The sequence below is a fragment of the Alligator mississippiensis genome, chromosome 1 (assembly GCF_030867095.1).
Source record: "Alligator mississippiensis isolate rAllMis1 chromosome 1, rAllMis1, whole genome shotgun sequence".
NCBI lineage: Eukaryota > Metazoa > Chordata > Crocodylia > Alligatoridae > Alligator > Alligator mississippiensis.
Window position 1 is genome coordinate 367,823,700 of NC_081824.1, and position 17,915 is coordinate 367,841,614.

Genomic DNA, 17,915 nt, shown 5'->3' on the forward strand with positions numbered 1-17,915 from the left:
CAGCCCCCAGCAGGCTTAGTTTAAAGCCTGGTGGAGCAGGTCAGCTAGTCCCTCTGAGAAGAGCCTCCTCCCTAGATGAGTGAGGTGGAGGCTGTCTCTCCCCAGAAGACCACTGGCTCTCTCACCAAAGAGCAGACAGTGATCGTGGAAGCCAAAGCCTTCATGATGACACCAGAACCACAGTCTTTGGATGACTACTTCGACCCGTCTCTCCCTCCTCAGCCCGTGACCCACAACCAGGAGGAGCAAAGAAAAGACCACCTACACCCTCAACCCTCTAAGCCCCACTCCCAGAGCCCTGTAGTCTCTCATGACCTGGCTAGGATTGTTCATGTGTCCTTTACAAAATAAAGAATTTTAAGAAATGTTATTCTTAAATAGGGCAGGAAAAAAAGACACATTTCTTTTGTGTTATTCTTTTTTCATGTCATGTACACTTGGACTGTTTTGGGAGGTGGATAGCTGGTTTTATGCCAACTACCTTCACTTGAAAATTGAATCAAGTTTTTCTTCCTCCACCCCTATGCGGGGAGAATGAATGAGATGAGATGGAGTTAGCCAATTACTTTGTAGCTGACTGTTAAAATTAATTTGGCATCTCAATCAAAATGCACTGGTTTGGATAATTTTTTTGAATCCAGGGGTACAAGGCATGTAAAGGGGGCAAGCACAGGTCATCGTCTGTGTAAGTTTCAGCCTTCCTGTTCACTAGAGATGTGAAAGCATCTGGGGCCCTAGTGCATTGGGAACGTGTCTATTCTACTGAGCTGAGGCCTGTAGTGAGAGAGTAACCCCTTGTCTGGTGGAAGTTACCAGTGCTTCTTTGGCCTTCTCTATGCTTACTTGATGCAGTAGCAGAAAGTTTAGTGCCAGCCAGAAGCTGTCACTACTAAGCTGCCACCTTGAAAGGGTGGGAGGGTGCTGGCTGTAGACCAAAGGCATCTTCACTTGCTTTCAGCTGACTGTCTGGGTGCACTTAAAGTTTCCTGGAATCTCTGTAGTCTTGACCTTTGTGTGAAGGTTTGGATTGTTAGGTGTGCTTCAAGGAGCACTAGAGAAACTTCCACCCAACAAATCAATTTTTGTTCCTGATGATCTCACGTACTACAGACTGGTATCAAGCCTCCTGGTTTGGGCGGGGGTTAATCATTGTAAAAATGAGGATGAAGCAACTGTGGACATTATTGGCAGGATTTGGATTTCCTTAATTTGGTGCAGGGCAGTAATTATAGGTACTGCTATTTCCTCTTGTTTATAGATGATGAGGATAATGTGGGCTTGATTCTCATGAACACTAGGGCAATATTATGTGTCTCTTCTAGAGTAAAGAGGGCTTAAAGTGAGTGTAAATACAAGTTGTATACTGCCTTGTCGATTGCTAGAATGATGTAAAGTGACCTTTGTGTAAGTGAGAAGTAGGTACAATCTGTCTGTTCTGATTGCTTACATGAATGATTCTGAGGTGCTGAGCGAAGAAATGTGGTCCTACACAGAACTACACCGAAGTAATTTTGCTCCTGTTTGTATGAGTGATTATAAGCAGGGATCCTGGTTTTCTCTGTTAACAACCCCCCTTCCAATTTTCAGATTTGAAAAAGTAACCCAAAATCCACATTTTTCCATGATTAAAAGGAAATACCACTAATATATATATATATAGTGGTGTTGCATTTCAACTACAGGAAAGTGTGGATTTTGGGTTACTTTTTTTTTATCTGAAAATTAGGGATTTTTTTATCAGAGAAAAGTAGGATCCCTGATTATAAGCAATCTATCTATCTTAAATACTCTTTCATGGCAGAAAATGCAGGCTCTGATTTGTTTCCCATTCTGTTTGGTCAGGTTATGTATAAGAGCTGTAGAAAGGCTAATAAAACTTTATAGGTGACATTGTTTTCAGTCTGTGGATCCCAACCTGCTGTAAATCTCTACTACAGCTGATCCCTTTGGTGCAAGGGAACGGATGACTCAATGTCCACAGAAAAGTGGGTCCTGAAAGAAGACTGACTGGATTAATTTGGGCAAGGCTGAGATAGCATCAGTAGATTTTAGAAAGCACCTGAAAAGGGACTAGAATTGTGCTGGCATGGCAAATTGGCTGTCAGTAGCCTCTGATTATGTATCAGTATAATATGGGCAATCTTCTTTGATTCATAACTAGTTGTAGGTGTTCTGATAGCAGCCCTGAAGAGCATATATTTTTTGTGTGTGCCTTGTAAGGCATGTGAACTCTTAGTTCAAATGTGGTCCTTAGTGCATTTTTCCATGACTTTTGTCACCTTGTGATTATATTGCTGTTACATTGCCTCGAAAAAGCTGCTACTGGGGACCATTCAAGCCCATATAATGTGGTGCCTCAGTTATTGAATTTAATTTATGTTCTTTAGTAATAGTTTTCCACCCTGTGGATTTATAACGCATGTGTAATTTATGTGTATTTTGTAAATAAATGTGTACCTTCCTTTTTAAAAAATCAGACCCTGTTACTAATTTCTTGCCAAAAGTCTCATAGGCATTTAGGGGACCTAACATTACAATTTTTAGAATTATCATTCTTATTATACATGGGATGCAAATGACCTTGAAACCGTTTGATAATCTTGTATAATATGCAAAAATATATTACTTTGCATAAAGGAGTCCTGAAACGTTTTTGTTGCCAAGTCTGAAATACAATATATTATTTGAACATGAAGGGGTAAAATCACAAGCAGTCATCATTGCCTCATAAATTAAATCCTGGATGACAACATTATTTGTTCTTTAGCCAGAATAAATAGAACAGGGTCGTCATGCCTGTGTACTGGGTTCAGATTTCTTTTAATTTTATCATCAGCAGTAGGGCCACCTGAAATTCTTTCCTGGGTCTTTAGCGTCATGATTTTCAGGGTGCACAGAGCACCTGGCCAAAGAAAACAGATATCATTATTTGAGTAGTATTGAAGAATTAACTTCTTTGAGTCATAGAGTATTCCTGATAAATCACATATTGCAAACAGAAGTTAGAAATGGCCATCTCCAGAATAAAATGAAAAAGATGTAAGCAGGACATTCATCTCTGAATAAAGTCAAGTAAAATGGATAATTTCTTGATTTTATCTTTGCTATGCAACTTGGAAAAGATCTTTCACAGCAGGTGCACAGTTCTTAATCCACAGTTCTTGTTTGTCTTGGGAAATTGCAATTGGTTTTTTAAGCTATCAACAATCAAGTTAATCAAAAAAAATGTTAAAGTAATCATCCAAATTAAAAAAAAATGTTAGGACAAGAATTTATATTACATGAGAAATATTTGACTTCAGAGGAAATGCTAACATACAAGATTTTTAAAACAGTGAAAAATGACATATAATTGAAGAACTTTCCTCAAATCAGATTCCTACAGTCTTTTTGAAAATAAAGACCTTGGTTTTTGACACTGAGATTAATGATTTTTTTTCAGCTTTGCCATATATATATATTTTAAAAAGCCTGGGCTGTTCCTTGGAACGTTTAAATACAATGCTTTTAAAAATAAATAACCTGTTTAGCACACTGAACAGGAAATCTGCAAAATATATCTCTCGCTTTACATTCCACCTGGCAAACAAAGCAGGTATAGTTTTCAAAAGTTTTCTGAGCACAGAATTTGGTCTTGCTACGCATGAGCAGATCAGAACCTATTTAGCAGAGATTACCATATTTTCTTGCATACAACACTCCCCCGAATCAAACAAACAGCTTGTTTTTATGGAAGGCAGAATGTAGAAAAATAAGAGGGGTTTTTCAGTTATACCCAACTGTGTGACATAGAGGCAACAATTCTTGTAGGTGCTATGTCTTATTTGATCATCTGTATGGTTGGTATAGACATAGACAAGTTTTTAGGTATCACCCTTCTATGTGTGACACAGAGTGCCCATGAAGTGTTGTCAGCTACCAGACTCAGACTGTCTCCTGGGATGCCATACTTCCTGGAGACTGTATTTCCAGGAGGAGTTACTCTATGTCACACAAGGTTGGGCCCTGGACCCTTGCAAGGAGAGTGTTAGTTCTTTACCGTATGTAGGTTTTTAATATAAGTTCCTGTCATGAACACTGCATGCCCCCGGAAGCTGGGGGGCATGGCAAGATCCCACAGGCAGTGGCAGCAGTGGCAGCAGTGGGAGCATGGTGGAGGCAAGTGGGGAGCTGCCGCAGCACTGTTGGCTGTGGGGGGCGGGGGTGGTGGTGAGTGCTGACCAGTGGTTGGCGACCACCCGTGGACACTGCTGGCAGTGGCCGGCATCGATCAAAGACCTCCCGCAGATGGTGCCAGTGGAGTTGGCGATGGGGAGCAAGTTGTGGGGGGCAGCAGCAACCGTCCGTGGCACCTTTTCACAGGGGATGCACTGCAACGCTCAGGGGATGCACATGCACCCACATGCACCCCCTGCACATCACCAGTGGTTCCTGTAAATAAAGTGCTGTTTCTATATAACAAGCCTTATCAACATACTACCAGTAGCTCACTTGCTGCTTCATGCACAAGCTACAGTGCACAGCTAATAGCTATGGCTGGGAGAGGGTTAACACAAGACTTCCCCCATCTTGGCAGCCATCTTGGCAATTGCATGGCAGTTCTCCTTCCAGCGAAGAGAACAGCTTCTTCCAATTTGGGGGACCTGATTTTGGAAGAAAACTGTGTATTGTATGTATGTGAGAAAATAAGGTAAATTTATTGAAGCAAAGATTTTATTTATTGGCTGATTTATAAAATGTGTCCTATCTAACAAGGTTTGGAATGCGTGGACAAAACGTAATAATGCTTTTGCTTCAAACAATGGAATAGAATGGAATTTTGCACTTCTGTAAAACACCAGTTGACAGCAGTATGAAACAGCCTTCAGAATCATGAGATCATCCTTAAAATGTGCCCTGAAAGTTGAATGATTCAAGCTATGTATAGTCATTACATTCATACTGGTAAATATGCCTGGAGAATTTGCCTTTGAATCTTAGTAGCTCCTCAGCCAGGAGGCTGGAATGGCTGAATGCCTCACCCTGCCACCCCCACCATAGCGCAATATTTTTGTAGTGCTACAAAGTACCAAGACACTTCGTAGCACTACAAATGAATACCTGCCCATACCCTCAGTTGCTGATCAGTACCTAACTGAATTCCAGAGTTACCCTGCTGTCAATCCTAGATTTATTGTCTCGTGTACCATAGCTAACCTCAACTGCCACTTCAGACTGTGTGCAGCTGTGGGATGCTAATAACCTGGTGCCTTTCCAGAGCTCCAAACTAGCTCTAAAAATTGAAATGATTTGCAAAGCAAAAACTACAACTGGGAATGCTATTAGAGGTCTATCTTACAGGAATGCGGAACTATAACTCAGAATTCACGGTGCCATTTTAAAGAACTGAACTTCTACCAGATAACTTTCCATTGCTATATTGATTCGGGGCAGCAGAATAAAGTAACCACTTGCTTTCATGACAGATGTTCTTCTTCAGACACATACCTAGGGCAATATATTCAAAGGCATGTTTCTGTATCAAAAACGGAATTTAGACATGGTTTGATCATTGTTATTCCTTTTAAATTGGGCATAACAAGGGGAACAGTTCTTTTGATAGGTAGCCATCCAATCTCCAAACAACACATTATACATCTTACTGCTTATTTTACACTTACCAGCAGTCTGTCACAGCTTTTAACACATGGAACTTTAAATACAGAGCTGCTCTTTAGAGAAAGGTCAGAACCAAATAGTGAAGGCTTTGAACCAAAGGTTGTCCTGAGAAAGATACTGGACCAGTCATCCCTGGTAGATTTAGCTACTTGATTAAACTCAAAGAAGTTGCACAAAGGATTGATTTGCCCCTTTATGTTTATATTTTAACAGGAAGCACACTTCAGGGAATTAATGGCTGTAAAAGTAAAATGTAGATGTGCAGACCAGTAGGCATAGCTGCAGTAACACAAGGCTGTCACACTTGTGAGCATCTGGGGGCTGCATGATGCACAAGTCACGGGCCCCTGAGGCCCACATTGTATAGGCTGCGTGCCATGGGGGGCACATGCCACATGGGATCCCTACTGTTGCCATTGTGAAAGCAGTACAAGCTCCCTCACTGCTGCTGATGCATGAGCAGGATGATCACTGTGCCCCTTCCTGCTGTGCTGCCCTGTCCCAGAGACCCCAGCTACCAGAGCAACAAGAGCAATGGGGACAATGGTGGCCAAATGCCAGGGGCTTCATGTTAACCCTTGTGGGCTAGATAGAACCTGCAGGCCACCAGTTGGATGGCCTTGTAGTAACAGATAATCCCAAATTTCTAGCTATTTAAGATAGATTGATATATAGATATAGATATAGATATATATAGATATGTGTGTGTGTGTGTGTGTGTATTTTCAGGTAAGCCTATGCTAATTCATAACAGTTCTAAACGAAATTTTGTACTTTTGGACTTTACCTCCTTTTTTTGGCAATATTTTGGGATATGTTAAAAACATAAAAGGGACAATGGATCACTAAGGATTTTTGCCCTACAAATAGACTCAGAAAAAGAGTGGAATGGTTTATTTATTTATTTATCTGGTGAGCATGAAAGTGTATCTAAAGGCCAGTCTTATTTCGGCCATTAGTGTAAAGCGGTGGAAAGTAGGGCTGTGCAAAGCTTTGGTAGCTGATTTAATTTGGAGTAGATGTGGCCCAATTTGGCTGCCAGATCTCCAAATCTGAATCAAATCAGGAGACCCGTTAAAAGGTCTGAATCAATTCGGAGATTTGGAAGGCTTGCAGGAAACATAAACTGAGAAGAGGGAGGGAGAAGAGGGGGGAAAGACTGCTCTGATATTGGCATCTGTAGCTGGCCAGTGACTGTGATCTTTCTTTGAGTTCCCTTCCAATCACAGTGCTCTGGGGGAGGGATGTAGAAACAACATATCAAGCTGTGTTTGAAGTGATCTGTACCTTTTGTGAGTTGTTTCTCTCTTGGACCAGCAGCATCTGAAAGGCTCTGGCAACTCTACCTAGTGTCTTGGTAGCTAGTCTCTCTTCTCGTACGTTGTATCCAATCCTTTTCTACTTACCCTTGCCTACAGTCCCTATTGTTATCCCTATCCATTCCTTTCAACTTATTCTTCCCTGCAAATCCTCTTATTTGTTTTTGTTAGTCTGCCTTGATTCTTTCCCCCTACACAAAGAAATCTGTGTTTTCCCTGACAGTGTGTCATCACTGTGCAGGAAAGCACAACATATATTACAGACATACACACATTTTGCAGCACACCAAACATTATGAAGCGTGCTGGAAAGTCAGGTGCCAGGACTTCTGGCAGGGGAGGGAAAGGGGGCAGACAGAGAGCTACAAGTTCCTCCCACCCCAAACATAGACACACCCTTTTTCCTGGCAGTGATGAGTCTTCTGCTGCTAGTGGGAGCAAGGAGGTGGTAGCAGTGCCTGTACCTGTACCACCACCACTAACACCACTAACCAGCAGCAGAATGACATTCTCCACTCCAATTTCAGTTCCCAGCATGAACCTTCCAATGCCAGAGGAACAGCTAGATCTGGAAGCAGAGGAGCTGAGGGCCATAGCAAAGGAAATTCTGGGGAAGGAGAGGGAATCTGTGTTTGTGCTCCAAGCCTCTCAAAGTTCCCCTAGAGGCAGGTCTCCTTCTCTAGAAGGCACTTCAAAGGAGGTTGTGGGGGCAGGTGGGGAGGAGGGGGATCAGGCAGGATCCCTACCTTCAACCCAGAAGCCTGTGGGTAGTGTAGTGTGAAATCATTTTGAGGTGGCAGATGATCCCACGTATGCTACCTGCCAGCACTGCTGAAAGCATATCAGCCAGGGTAAGGAGGTGGAACACTCTGCCACCATGGCAATGACTCAGGAGACAGAATCCCCTTGCCCTTGTTCCTCCTCAGCCTGGCACCAGTGGGAGCATGCCCAAAAAGAAATCCTCTTCTCGCTCCAAGTCCCCCATCCCCAAGAAGCAGAGACAGGCCACTCTGGACCAGTGGGGAAAGGTGGAGACAAAGGGGGTGCATTCCCAAGGTGAGTGAGATCACCCAAAACATTGGGGAGATGTTTGCTCTAGATGGCCAGCCCTTCTCCTTTGTTGAGCATCCAGGGTTCAGGCAGCTCATGGCACTCACGGCCCCATCCTTCCAAGTGCCCACATGCACCCCCTTTAGCAGGACGGTGCTGCCGGTCCTGCATGCCTCATACAGGGAGTACTTGAGGAAGGAGCTGTGAAAGGCAGGTCTGCAGGTAGCCTTGTACTTGGACATCTGGAGAAGCTGGGGTGGAGATCATGACTACCTCTCCCTCACAGGGCACTGGTGTGATCAGTCAAGGTATCAGTGGGCTCTCCTTCAGCAGAGCTGATGGATGGGTCCCACACGGTGGCCAGGAACTGTATGGTGCAGGGTTGGCTTGCTGGGCAGGGTGAGCTCACCTGTGGGTTCATGGTCACTGACAATGGAGCCAATATGGTCAAGGCAGTGCATGATGTCAATGGCACTGTTACTATCAGCCAGCTTATTTTGAAATGCAGGAAAGTGGCAGCATACTTCTACTGGAGCATCAAGGGGGGCAAGATGCTGCGGGACAAACAGGCAGAGCTGCGCATCCTGCTGCACAAAAGCATGCAGGATGTGGAGACTTGGTGGAACTCCACATACCTGATGCTTGAAAGGCTGGTCAAGCAACAAAAGGCCATCCATGAGATGGCCTTGGTTGGGGATATTGGGATCAGTGGCCCCTTTAATGAAACAGAGTGGGATACTATCTCCCAGATCTTGGTGGTCCTCAAGATGTTCCTCATGGCAACTGAGAGCCTCAGTGCTGGCAATACCCTCTTTAGCCAGGTGATCCTGTAGTGAAGGAGCTTGAGAATGAAATGGAAAAGTTCCAGGGGATCACTGTTCCTGGCTGAGGCATGCTGCTTTCACCATAGATGCAGGCACTGGTGAAGCAGCTGAAGGAGGGCATCAAAAAATGGCTGGATCCCTTGCAGTCCAGTACAGTCCATGTACTGGCAGGCATGTGCAACCTGAGTGTGAAGGGGAATGTCTGCAGCAGCAAAACCCTCAATTACTGGATGGAGGTGTTGGTGAATTGAGTCAGGGAGGCAGAAGGGCAGATCCTGGGGGGTAGGGGGAGTGGAAGAGGGGGATCCATTTTTCCGTGCCAGCACTCTAACCGCAAGCCAATCTCCTCCATCACAGCCACTGCCAATGTGGGCCAAGGGCATGGCTTCAATTTTGGGATTCAGAGGCACCAGATCTCATCATCAGGCAGGTAGCACGGAGGCCTTAGTGGCTACCTATCTCACCAAGGATGTGGAGCTGCTCACTGCGACCCCTTGGCCCATGGGGCAACCTGCAGCCAGGTGTGGCAGGATCTGGCCATGGTTAACTGGGAACACCTGTCCTGTCCACTGACCAGTGTTCCAAGTGAGAGGATGTTCAGCATTGCTGGGGATGTTGTGACACCCCCCTCACCTCCTTAGATCCTGGTTGGTGGAGCAGCTGGTGTTCCTGAAGGTGAATCTCCTGCTGCTGGGGTTCCCCAAGCTCCACATGTAGACAGAGTGAGTGCCAGCCTCCTCACTCCATGCCTATTTGTTTTTTAAATTTGTTTTCAGAACCTTGAGGTACAGTTTCATGGAAACCCCTGCACCACTCTGCCTGAAACCTGGTGGGCCTCATGCCTGCATGAGGGGCTACCATCTCTGCTGTTTTCATCTTGCTTTGCCTTAACACACACTAGTGATACGAGTTTTGCTTTCAACAGTTTGAGGTGCACTTTCACAGAAACCCCTGCACCACTCTGCCTGAAACTTGGCAGGCCTCATGCCTGCATGAGGGGTTACCATCCCTGCTGCATTCACCCCACTCTGCCTTAACACACACCAGTGATACGACGTGAGTTTTACTTTCAATAGTTTGAGGTGCACTTTCACAGAAACCCCTGAACCCATCTCCTTGAAACTTGGCAGGCCTCATGCCCTCAGAAGGGAATACCATTCCTGCTGTTTTCATCTTAATCTGAAAAAAAATGACAAAGTTATAGGTATTTTAGTGTTTCCCCATTATAGTCTATGGCCAAATCTTTGAATTGGTGTCAAATCTCCAAATCTGAATCAAAGCAGGACAGTGATTCAAATCACCTAATCAAATTGCTGTCCCTCCGAATCAGCCAAATCTGAATCCAAATCAAATACTTGCTGCTTCACGCAGGCCTAGTGGAAAGGGTAAGTGATTGTGCCTGATATCTGACTCCCCAGGTACCTCTCCACTATTCATCCCCCTTCTCTCCCCCCGACCCAGCCTGTCTCTCACCCACTGACTCCTCAATTTACATCTTCACTGACTAACTATCTTGTATGCATACCAGCCCAGCCGCTGGTTTCTTTACTTTTCATTCCATCCAGGAAGAGCACGCACCAACTGCAGAAATATCCTCAGCTTGATGAAGGGTTTTTAAACCTGAAAGCTTGCTTAAAATTTTTTTTCCAACTATTTCAGTTTGTCTAATAAAATATATCAGATTCACCCAAAAAACCTTGTGTGCCCAATGGAAACTCACACCAGGGAGCAGGAGCTTTATGGTCTGTCTGTCTAGGGTTCCATGGGAGTGCTATGGGTGCAGGCTACTTGGGAAAGTGGCAGAATCAACATGTCCCCTGACATGTCCCCTGCCCATTCCCAAGCTGTCTGCTCCACTCCTGATGCCATCACATAAAGCAGCAATATCAAACTCACATCCTGCCCCAGGCTGGATCTGGGCTGAGGGGCTCTTTGCAAGCTGGATCCAGCCCAGGGCACAGGGTGGCATCTCCAGCTCCCGCCTGGTGTGTGCAGTGGTGGTGGTGCAGCTGATGCCACATGCTGCTTGCCAGAGCTGGACCTGCTGAAGCTGGCATGCATTTCATGCTGGAGTAGCAGCTCTGGCTCTGAGACAGCGCACACAGTGGTGAAACCTCCAGCTGTACTTCCAGGCTCAGTACAGGGCATGTGGCAGCAGTGGCAGCAGCAGGTGCCACTCATACTCCCTGTATGAGGCATGCAGGACTGGGGCCACCACAGTGGTGATGAGTGGCAGCTGGAGGGCCAGTGGGGATGTGTCAACCTGCTGCCAATCACCATGACCAGTAGGGCCCAAATGCCCTGGATTCTGTGGCAGGCCACACCCCCTAACATCCTGTGTCCTGCTGGTAGCCTGGTGGGTCAGATCCTGTGGCTCCCCAAGCAGTATGTTCGACACCCCTGTCATTAGTTGTATAACAAGGGTGGAGCATATGGGCAACTTCCCCGGATGCTGACTGAGGGGGTAGTGATAAAAAATGCCTGCTGCTCGCTGCCACTATCACAATCCAAGCCGTGTAACCATAATCATGGTTGCAGTGTCAACCAGAAGTCACCACTGCCTCTGTGCCCTGGGGCCCTGGCTGCATCCCTATGCTGTTGCCTGTCATAAAGATTCAGATTTCCCCCCACAAGCAATGAAGTAGGGATATAAGCAGTTAGTGATGCTGCTCTCCCCCTTCAGATGACTGAGTGTTAGTGGATGCTGTCATTGTGACAGTGGGAACTGTAGCGGATTTGAAATGAAATTGAGGCTTATCTATTTAATGAATAATTATGGTTAATATCAGTGAAGAATTAAAATGGCATCAAAATGCAAGAAGTCAGGCTTTTTACCTGATTTTGTTCTCTATCACTATTTTATGATTCCTGGCCCCAGAAGCCTTTCTAAGAATATCATGCTATGCAGATATTACCTATTCAACTAAACAGAGTACTTTGTAGACATTCTTCATTAGAGATCTAATCAATCTATTATTTTTCTAAAGGAAACATAGCACCATTAGTGCATAGTTGTGAGATTTGTATGACTTTGTAAGAGCAATTACTAAAAACTGGTTCAAGCTAGTCAAAAACTGCATTGATTTATAACCTATTGTTTTGTGTTCTTTGAAAAACAGGAAAAGGCTGATAAACACACTTGAACTAAATCAAATCTAAATTGATGAGCCAACAAAACTACATCTAAAAGACAAATTAAACAAATTACTGTACTGCCTATGATTTCCTTCAGCTTCTGGATGGTTTCTTGATGACCACATTTACTAAGCCCAGATCAACATTTTCAAATAAACTATGGAAGTGAAAAATAAATCTAAGTTCAGACATTGTAAAAATGATAATGAAACATATATGTTCAAATAGTTTTTCAGTGGGTTTCAAATACTGGCCCAGGCTCTGAAGTGGTTATCATGGTCCCATGTAGTCAACAATTCACCATTAGGTGCTAAGGCTCATCAACAACAGCATAACTGTATAAAGGCAATGATGTACTGCCCTGGTGGTACCACTTGCTGCCAATAGGAGCACCTGGGGGGACTTTTGCTAGCTCCCAGGCTTTACAGAACACCAAGGGGATATATTGGTCCTATGAACGTGTATGTAAGAGGGAGTATGGCATGTAGGAAGCTTCGAAGCCAAGCAGTGGAAGATTTCTAGTTGGAAGAAGACTGATTATGAACTTAGACAGCAGTGGGAATAAGGGTGGGACAATGGTTTCAAGCCTAAAGATGTTGGGTGGGAGAGGATTCTGAGGCAAGTGGATCTGTGAAAAAGCAGAGTATCAAGGGAAGCAAGGATTTTTTGGAGTGATATATTTTATTGGGGATAAAGTTAAACAAGCTTTCAAATGCAAGGCATTCTTCATTGGATCTGAGGAAAAAAGCAGGAGGTGATAATCTTTGGACATGAGTGGTAGGAATTTTTGAATAACTGGGGGCTGGGATGGACTTAGGATGGTTTTGAGTTGGGAAGATGGATGGGTCATCTGGGCTCAGTACAAGGGGGGCATGGAGCCAATCAGTGCACAAGTTTGCAGGTGAATTGGTTGTTTGGATTGTGATAGAATGGGAGGACAAGAAGCAGTCTGAGGAAAAGGTAAGGGACAAAACAGTGGGGTGATAAAGAGAAGAATACTATTCTATCAAGCTCTACCTCTCATTATGTGCTCCAGTGTTTCATTCTAAAGGGGAGAAGTAGAAGAAGCAGAAGGCTGAAGGGATGGAGTTTTTCTTTCTTCTTCACCACTGACCTTCCACATTTCCAAAAACTCTCTTCCCCATGGTCCCCTCCTTCACTAGCTTGACCACCAAATCCTCATTTTTCATGCTTGTGGGCAGGGGTCTTACAGATGGCTTTCTTCAGCACCACTGCTTGTTTGGGGCAGAGCCTGTCACAGTCTTTGATATAGGATACTATTAAATCCAAGGCATTAAAACTAAAACTTTAAGCAGAATAGTTTCTGTAGTGTGACTTAATCTGAATGTGGTCCAGCTGGGATCAGAAAAGGTCAGGGTGACAAATGAAAGTTAAAGCTTAAATCAACATGGGCACGTAAAATAGAAACAAAAGAGAATAAGGAAATGCTGTAAAACAAAAGCTTTAGTCATATGAGTCCAACATGGACTTCTAAAAAATATAGTAACTAGGATACATTTGCAAGATAATGTACGTTCGGCCTTCAGCAATAAGTGCTTCCTTGATCCTAGTATGTATTTAAATGTGATGAGTGTTTGTTAGAAATATAAGCAATTGATAGAGTAGATTTGTAGGTAAAAGGGTAAAGATAGCACCAACAAAAGTTCACTGATAAGGAGGATAGGTTTAAAATCAAACTTGACGTAACAGGATGCAGGAAGTAGCAAGTTACTTTTGACCACAGGAATATGTGCGTCTAGACAAATGTGATATGTCTGCAGTGCCACATACTGCACATTCAGCTGTTCTCTCTGCTGCAAGGTAGCAGTGTGGGGTTTTTTGACTCTGGGAGATCCCGGGGTCAAAAAAACCTGTGCAAAAACAAAAGCAGAGTGGTGTTCGTGGGGCAGCATGTACTGCCCAAAACCAGAGCCTGGGTGGCCAGAGCCACACTCCAGCTGCCAACCAGGCTCCAAAAGTCAGGATCGCTGCTGCTGCAGCCCCAGGAGGCCCCCAGGATGCCAGGTAAGGTTCCTGGGGCCAGCCTCGTGCTGGGCCCAGCCCCCGCTCCCCAACCTGGGGTAACCTGCCGTGCACCCAAGAGCGTGTGGCACAGGCATTTCCCAGGGACAAGTAGCAGCGGCACAAGGTGTGCTGCTGCTTCTTGTCCCCAGGGAAACAAATATCCATGCTCATGTGGATGCAGCCCTTTGGAGCAAGAACCAGAGAAAAACTCAGAAAAACAGATGTGATTTGGGAGCATATGAGTTCTGAAAGGAACCTTCTCTTTCTTCTTCCCTTTGTCTTTATCAGGTTTTGACATTTCAAAATGAGTATCACTTCAGTATATGCACAACTCTTAATTGTTGCTTTTTATTCTTTTCAACATCTGAAGTAGTAACTGATTCCTTTACTCCTCTTTTTATCTTGGAACCACACCCCAGCAGAAGAATGCCCAGGGACTCTTGAAAATAGTTTTCTAGCATTGGTCCCATTGAGTTTGGTAAATTAAATAAAATTTTATTTTAGAGGTAATTAATTTAAAACATTCTTTATTACCACAGTTACTCAAGTATAAGACATGTTCCCCCCCCCCCCCTCCCAAATCTACATAGGGAAAAAAGCCCCTTATCTTACATTTACATGCAAGGAAACCTCAGTAAATACATGCTTTATCATTAAACTCCTGTGAAAAGCATGGAAACCAACTATGAAGCTGATTAAATATAGTCAACACTGAGCATGACTACAAAACACATGACACATGTTGCAAACATGAGCAAACATACTGCACATTCAGCTGTTCACTCTGCTGCAAGGTAGCAGTGTGGGGGGGGGGGGAGGAGGGGGAGGGTTGACTCTGGGAGATCCCTGGGTCAAAAAACCTGCACCAAAAAAAGTGGCATCCTACATGCAAGCCCCCGACTAGGAAATCTTGGGTTTCAGATGCCCCCTAGTCTCACTTTCTCCCCAAAATTGTGTACTCAAGTTTGCTGCGTTTGGGGAAACTCGCAGTGGTCAACTTGCCTGGAGTACAATGGACAGATCTCACCCTGGGAGAGTGACCTTGGGGAAATCACGGGGGTCAGCCTTTCCAGACTCCAAGGGACAGGCCTTACCCTGAGAAACCCATCTTGGTGATCACAAGGGATCCTGATTTTCTCTGATTAAAAATATCCCCAATTTTCAGATTATTTTTCTGTGATTAAAATGAAACACCGCTAATCAAGATCTCTCTCTCTCTCTCTCTCTCTATATATAGATATATGTGTATATATATATAAACAGTGTGTCATTTTAATTATGGAAAAATAATCCAAAAATTGGGGATTTTTTTAATCAGAGAAAACCAGGATCCCTTGTGATCACCAAGATGGGTTTCTCAGGGTAAGGCCTGTCCCTTGGAGTCTGGAAAGGCTGACCCCTGTGATTTCCCCAAGGTCACTCTCCCAGGGTGAGATCTGTCCATTGTACTCTAGGCAGGTATATATATAATTTTGATCATGGAAAAATGCAGATTTGGAGTTACTTTTTAAATTAAAAAATGGGGATATTTTTATCAGAGAAAACCAGGATCCCTGCTGATGATCAAACATGCTGATAGAAACCTTTTTTTCTTTTTTTTTTTGGCCCTTAAATAAACAAAAAACTAGGTAGGTGTTCCCTCCAGGGAACTAGCACTGGGTCTGGAGATACTGCAATACTAGGCTAGCAATGGAAGGTCCAGAGCCAACCCTAACATTCTCCCCTTGGTGACAAATATTCTATTACATTTGCTCTTAGCCAAAAGGACAGGTTACTGCAATCCATCTGAATAAATTACAGGGTACTGCCAATTATACTCAGTCCCCCTCAGTGCTGACTCTTTTCTAGGTCATTGTGAGCCACTACATTGAATACATTTCAACTTCTGCTCCTCTAACAGCTGAGCTGTGCCTTTCTTTTCCATTGTCAATGAGTCCTGTTTTTAAACTAGCCTTAAATGTCTGGCAAACATCACCAAATGGGGCCCCAAACAATTCACCCAGAATTCCTCTGTTGCCCTCTCTCACAGCCTGTTGCATATGATTAATGTGGCCCTGACCTTCAGAGGGTGGAGCCTGACCTGTTTGTTCTGAGTCTCATCTGAAATCTTGAAATGGTGCACACAAGGGCTATGTGAAATTTCGCCAGCTGTTTCATTTCAGCACTATTTGGATTCGTTTTGAGCTTGAAAAAGCGAAATCAAAATGAATCAAAGGGCTTTGAAACAGCCTTGAAATGAAATGAGGTTGGTTGAAATGTTTCAAAACTTTCAAAATATTTCAAGTTTCAAAGCTGAACCTGGGCTTGCCTGCAGGGAAACAGAAAGTAAGGAGAGGGAGGGGGAAGAGGTGGGAAGGACTGCTCTGATATTGACTGTGACAGTTTGGCTGCCTGAGATGCTGCTGGTGCTACTGTGCTGCTTTCTAATTTATTACCTGTTGCCATTTGAAATGGTGGACTGGAATGAGGCTGTAGGGTAGGAGGAGGCTTCATTGGGGCACACTACCATGTTGTGTAGAGGCCCTAGCACCAGTGAGGTTGTGCCTTAACACACACACAGTCACACATCATGAGTTTTGCTTGTCAGCAGTTTGAGGTGCAGTTTCCCAGAAAACCCTGAATCTATCTCCTTGAAAGCTGGCAAGCTTCATGGCTTCAGCAGGGGCTACCATCCCTGCAGTTTTCACCTCACTGCACCTTAACACACACACAGTGACACATGTCACGAGTTTTGCTTTTCAGCAGCCTGAGGTTCAGTTTCCCAGAAACCCTTGCACCTATCTCCTTAAAACTTGGAAGGCTTTGTGGTCTCAGAAGGGGCTACCATCCCTGCAAATTTCATTCAATCAGGCAAGAAATTACAAAGTTATAGGCAATTTCATGCTTCACTATTATAGCCTATGGGCTATAATAAACAGCATTGAAACAGCGAAACAGTTTAGACAAAGTGAAATGGAAAAGACTTTTGAAACAAAATGAAACTCAAAATGAAACAGTGTCCCGGCAAAACGGAAAGCGAAACAAAATGGTACTGTTTCACCCAGCCCTAGTGCACACAAATCTTAGACTCTTTTTCCATACTTAATAGGAATGTATTCCTCTAATGATGACTGAAATTATTATCCCTTGGTAACAGGTTACTTTTTATTAGGGCTCTGATTCTGCAAGGACTTAAGCATGAGTTTAACTTTGCGTATAGAGAGTTGTGCCATAAACCTTCAATTAAAAAGTTACCATTGCACTATAATTTTCATGTACTGCTGATAATATTCTTTCATTGTTATAACAATGTTATTTTGCTATTATTCTTGAAAAGGAGCAAAAGCCTTTGTCATCCACAATAGATTTTCAGAACCATGCTTTGTTTTTGCTCTTTTTTCCTCTGATTCCTGACTGATAAAGTGTCATGCCTCAGATGAAAATTACTTTGAAAGCAGATTTTCATTACTGGTTGGACTGATCATTCTGGAATGAGTTCTGACTTCCAAATTAAATTTAAGTGCATATTTCGAAGAGAGAGCCTGACACAGTAACACTTTCAGTGGATTTTGAAGTAATAGCAATTAAAACTTAACATATTTTTTGTGACTAAGATAGGCATCACAACTTATAAGGAAAACCTGTTTCATTAGTTTCTTCCCTATTTCAGTTTTGTAAAAAAGGGAGGGAAAATTTACAATATGACATGTATCTTCTAAATTTTTATGTGGTAACAGTCTTTTACTTGATTTTAAACAATTGATTATCATGCAGTTTTTTAATGCAGCATTGGGCCCGAAACCAAGAAAGTAAACCAATGTATTTACATTCCCCCAGCTGAGTGAAGTGCAAAATGTTAACAAACGTCTCTATCAAGCTATTTCTACTTCTTTTCATCAATAACAAATGTTACATATCCTTTCTT

At 43.6% G+C, this 17,915-nt stretch overlaps 1 protein-coding gene across 1 annotated transcript in view; it reads right to left on the reverse strand.

Moving 5' to 3' along the window:
- Nucleotides 1-17,915, reverse strand: part of CLDN10 (claudin 10) — a 105,573-nt gene that overhangs the window by 21,589 nt on the left and 66,069 nt on the right. The gene's annotated exons all lie outside the window — the stretch shown is intronic.